The following is a 5,730-nucleotide window of genomic DNA, read 5'->3' on the forward strand; positions in this document are numbered from 1 at the left end:
GTCAACTGTTCTGCTCCTTCCTGAATCACAGCCCGGGTTCATCACGGATGCCTTCCTTCTTCCATGGGGGGACTATCTGCTCTATGCATTCCCACCAATACTGCTGGTCCACAAAGTGCTCCTCAAGGTCCACAGGGACTGGGAGCGGGTCATATTGATAGCTCCGACATGGCCACGCCAGCACTGGTTCACATCACTCCTTGAAGTGTTTGTGGTAACCCTGGTCACCTTACCGCTGATCTCAGACCTGATCACGCAGATCACGGCCGCCTCCAGCACCTGAACTTAGAATAGCTCCACCTCACAGCTTGGATGCTCCATGGCTAAATGCCATGGAACTGTCCTGTTCTGATCAAGTCAGACAAGTCCTCCTTGGCAGTAGGAAGCCCTCTACAAGGGCAACATACCTTGCCAAATGGAGGAGGTTCTCTCTCTGTTCGGAGCAACACCATCAGTCGCCAACACTCATCCTGGTCCCTTTCATACTGGACTACCTCCTCCATCTTAAATAATAGGATCTGTCCTTGTCGTCAGTAAGGATCCACTTGGCCACCATCTCTGCCTTCCATCCAGGTGCAGACAGCTTCTTGTCTTCGCAAACCCTATGATTAGCTGTTTCCTCAAAGGCCTCAATAGGCTCTACCCGCAAACTTGTCAGCCTGTCCCACCGTGGAACCTTAACCCGGTCCTCGCCAGACTTACGGGCCCTCCATTTGAGCTACTGTAAATGTACTCTCTGCTTTATTTCTCGTACAAGGTGGCATTCCTGGTGGCGATAACCTTAGCTAGGAGAGTGTCGGAGCACAAGGCACTTACATCTGAGCCCCCTTATACCTTATTTCGTAAGGACAAGCTTCAGCTCAGACCATACCTGGCTCTTCTCTCTAAAGTTGTGTCTCAGTTTCACATGAGCCAGGATATCTTCCTCCCAGTGCTTTATCCTAAGCCACATTCCTGTGACAGGGCGTGTAGGCTTCACTCAGTAGATATCTGCAGAGCGCAGGCCTTCTATATAGAGAGAACTAAGCCGTTCCAAAAGTCCATCCAGTTATTCGTAGCAGTGGCGGACAGGATGAAGGGCCTCCCTCTGTCATCCCAGCACATCGCGTTATGGATCACATCATGCATCCGGGAGTGTTACGGCCTGGCGCTCCGCCGATCACCATTCACAGCACCAGGGCTCAAGCCTCCTCAGCTGCATTCCTGGCACAGGTCCCCACCGAGGAGATCTGCAGAGCGGCAACATGGTCCTCGATACACACGTTTATGACTCACTATGCGATCACACAACAGGCCAGAGACGATGTGGCTTTTAGACGAGCCATGCTCCAAACAGTGGATGACTCCGACCCCACCTGCTGAACTTTTGGCTTGTGAGCCACCTGGTTGGAATGGACATGAACAAGCACTCGAAGAAGAAAAAACGGTTACTCACCTTCTCATAACTATTGTTCTTTGAGATGTATTGTTCATGTCCATTCCAATACCCACCCTCCTATCCCTCTGTCTGCGTAGCTGGTAAGAAGGAACTGAGGAGGTGGGGGGTCGGCAGGGCGCTATATTGAAGGCGCAACTCCAGGGGGCACCAAGGCCAACCCTATAGATGCTAAGGGAAAAAGCTTCCCGGTGGCGTGCATGCGGTGTGCACACACCTAGTTGGAATGGACATGAACAACACATGGCGAAGAACAGTTACAAGAAGGTGAGTGGCCGTTTTTTCTGCCTTGACTATCAGCTCAGGCTGCAAATAAGCAGTTAAAAAACTGAAGTTGTCCTCCAGTTTCCTACCATTATTGTCTGACCTTAAAGCTATTCACTAAGCAGGAAAGTGAAGCTAAGAGGGCAGGCAACTTAACAACTTTATATTGTGGGATATTCTCCTAATGGCTAAATCAGAGGTCAGGGTTTTGACCCTTTCCCACAGAATGGATAGTATATTTGGTTGCCTATGCCAGAAGGCATCATAAGATACCTGCTGATTAATTTACACAGGAACGTGTTTGTGAGTATTTGTCATGGCCTCAACTATTTGGTTCCGTGTTTTTAAGTGCATGAGTTTTGTAAACATGATAGGCAACTATGGCTTGTTTTTGTTAACACCCTTTATTAGCTTTTGAAACTGTTTATGAAATTTCTCAGGTTTCTATTTTTACATCTTTTCTCTCTCTCTGTGTGTAGTTAAATTAAATAAACCTTTAAAACATTAAATACAGAACAATCTAGTGATTTCTCCGTATTAAATTGACTGAGAAGAACTGCCCATGCTGCTAGCTGGAAACCAAAGCCAGCATTCTCCTGGTAGCTTTAAAATTGTTGGGTTTTTGTGAGGGAAAGGGGGAGAATGTCAGCAATGCACAGTCTATAAGCAATACATCACTCTAGTATGTCTGCGAAGATTGAGCGCAGCAGTAGTTGGTTAGGTGATTATATACTAATAATACATTACCCCACCATCTATGCTTTAATCATGGAACAATTTCATTCAAGACAGGGATTGAAGAAAATATATTTGACCAGTTTTTTCCATTTTTCCATCAGTTTCAGTGATGGAGAATTGTGTCTAATTATCAGATGACGGCAGTTTCTTAAACATGTTACTATTCCTGCCCTTGAACCCTGCCAGTTTCATGAGGCAATGTCAAAATCTACTAATTGACATTTCCTGTACAAGAATTAAACAGTGAGGCTGCCTGGCAGTAGCCAGTGAATTGTACTCATGTTTCAACTATTATGATATAATGTGATTTCACTGGGAAGATTGATAGATAGAGTTAGTTTACAAACAAATAAATAATCTATTTAAATATTTTAATTGCAAGTGTCCAGTCAATTTATTCCAAGTTTGTAAGATCACACTCTAATTGTCAATAATACTCTTCCCCTGCAAGGAGTTGCTGGGGCTGTGTCAGACCCAGCCCCAGAAACATCCCTCAGCTGCAGAAAGCTCAGCATCCTTCCCTGCTTCCTGCCTCTCCTCAGCTGTGGGGGGAGGGGTCACTGTACAGGGAGCTGCTCCCCCCCATCCACCATGCATCCAGACCTCCCATACCCAGATACCCCTGCCAAGTCTCACTTGGTACATCCAGAACCTCCACTAACCTCCATACCCAAACCCCACCCCACTGAACCTCAACCCCTGCTTCCGGCCCCCCACCCTGCACCCAGACCACCCCCTACTGAGCTCCCTGCACTCAAACCCCCACCTTGATGCCCCCACATCCAGACCCTCATGCCACTGACCCCCAACTTGCTGCACCCAGACCCCCACCCCACCAAGCCCCACTCCCCAGCACCCAGACACCCCCGCTAAGAGCCCCAATATCCAGATCGTTCCCCTGAGCCCCAACCACCTTTACCTGGAAGCCCCTGCACCTGGAACACCCACCATGAGCCTCTGTGCAGCCAGATCCCCCCCACTCCTACACCCGCCACTGAGCTGTCTTCATCCTGATTATCCCACACAGAATCCTCTCACCCCACACCTGGATCCCCAACACTGATCCCCTCCACGCATGGATCGTGCCTGCCCCACACCTGGTGTGCCTGGTACAGAGGGACAGGGCCCCCACATGTTTCTGAGGCAGGCCCAGGCCTTGTGCTGCATCAGGGTTAGGTGCAGCCTCACAGCTGAGTCCGTGTCTTGGGGCTGGGGTTGGGGGAAGCATTGTAGGGTGATCTCCCACCTTCATGCAGTCAGTGGCCTGTGCTCCCCACTGCTATGCTGGAGCCTCTGCATTTATTTATTGATAAATGAAATCTGCAACATTTAGCAGAGTTTTAAAATATTGTGCACAGAATTTTTAATTTTTTGGTGCAGAATGCCCTCAGCAGTACAGAATGTGTGTCATGACTAGAATGTTGGTATAGGGAGGTATAGCAGGTTCAGAAAGGACAGGCAGGGTTAAAAAGGGAGGTGGTGTATTATACATCAAGAATATATACACTTGTTCTGTGATCCAGAAGGACATGGGAGGCAGACAAGCTAAGAGTCTCTAGGTAAAGGTAAAAGGGGCAAAAACCCAGGGGGACATCATCATGGGGGTGGTACTAGAGCCCACCAAATCAGGATGGAGAGGTGGATAAGACATTTCTAGAACAAAATAACAGAAATCTCCAAAACATGACAGCGGTAGTTGTACATATCTGTAGGCCTAGGATCCAGGTCTGCAGAGCCATTGTGATGTCATACAGAGACCCCTCCAGGGAGCACTGTGGCGATTAGGCACAGAAACTGCTGCCCACAGGATCCAGAGACAGCACCCTGCAGCCTTCTTACTGGCCCATACTCAATGTTTAACCCTGGAGGATCTCCAAGAAGTTGTCTAGGCAATCACACAGATTTATGGCTTGCTGTGACTCCAGACCTCACCTTGCTTTCTGATCTCCAATCTCCCATTTCAGGTGCTTGTGATCCTTGCTCTTGCCTCCTGATTCCAGCCTGGTAATTACCTCTGATCTCTAACCCCAGCCTGACTCTGACTCCTGCCTACTGATCCTGTTTTTAGTGATTACTCTGATCCCTGCTTATTGACTGCAGCCTTGTGACTGTGGACACCAGCCCAGCTGTGACTGCTAGGCCATATCACCTAGGCCCTGGTCCCTTATGGTAAGTAATAGGGTTCAACTGCCCAGATGCCTGTTGGAAAAGTAATATGGCAAAATACCAAATTTCCAGTAAGTTTTTGGAATGTACTGGGGACAATGTATTTGTTCGAGAAATTGGAAGATGTAACCAGGGAGCCTGTCATTTTAGATTTGATTCTGACTAACCATAAGAAATTAGTAGTGATTCTGAAGGCAGAAGACAATTTGAGCAAAAGTGATCATGAAATTATAGATTTAGTAATTTCCTAAGAAAAAGGAGTGAGAGCAGAAGAATAAAGGACAATTAACTTCAAAAAAGGAGACTTTAACAAACTCAGAGAAGGTCCCATGGGAAGAAAATCCAAAGGAAAAAGGAGTTCAGGAAAGCAGGCAATTTCTCAAATAGACAATATTAAAGGCACAACTGCAATCTGTGCTGATGCAAAGGAAAGAAAAGAACAGTAGTAAGAGGCCAATATGGTTCCAGTAGGTGCTCTTTAATGACCTGAAAATCAAAAAGTAATGCTACAAAAAGTGGAACCATGTACAAATTACTAAGAAAGGGTACAAAAGAATGAATAGCAAAAGCATGTAGGAACAAAATCAGAAAGGCTAAGGCACAAAATGAGTTACTGCTGGCAAGGTACATAAAAGGCAATAAATGAATTAGGAGCAAGAGAAATATGAAGGAAAGTGTAGGTGGGGAGGGAGATAACTGATGAAAACAAGAAAAATGATGTGTTTATTGCCCATTTTGCTTCAGTCTTCATTAAAAAGGCTAATGGTGACCACACGCAACACAATTAATATTAACAACAAAGGGGAACACAAGCCAAAATAGCAAAAAAAACAGGTTAAAGAATATTTAGGTAAGTTAAATGTATTCAAGTCAGCAGGGCCTGATGAAATTTATCTTAGGGTACTTAAAGAACTAGCTGAACCAATTCTGGAACTATTAGCAGTTATGGCTGAGAACTCAAGAGGATGAGTGAGGTTCCAGAAGACTGGAGAAGGGCAAACATAACTCATAGACTCATAGACTCATAGACTTTAGGGTCAGAAGGGACCAATATGATCATCTAGTCTGACCTCCTGCACAACGCAGGCCACAGAATCCTACCCATCCACTTCTATAACAAACCCCTA

Source organism: Chelonoidis abingdonii, chromosome 5 (genome assembly GCF_003597395.2).
Source record: "Chelonoidis abingdonii isolate Lonesome George chromosome 5, CheloAbing_2.0, whole genome shotgun sequence".
Lineage (NCBI taxonomy): Eukaryota > Metazoa > Chordata > Testudines > Testudinidae > Chelonoidis > Chelonoidis abingdonii.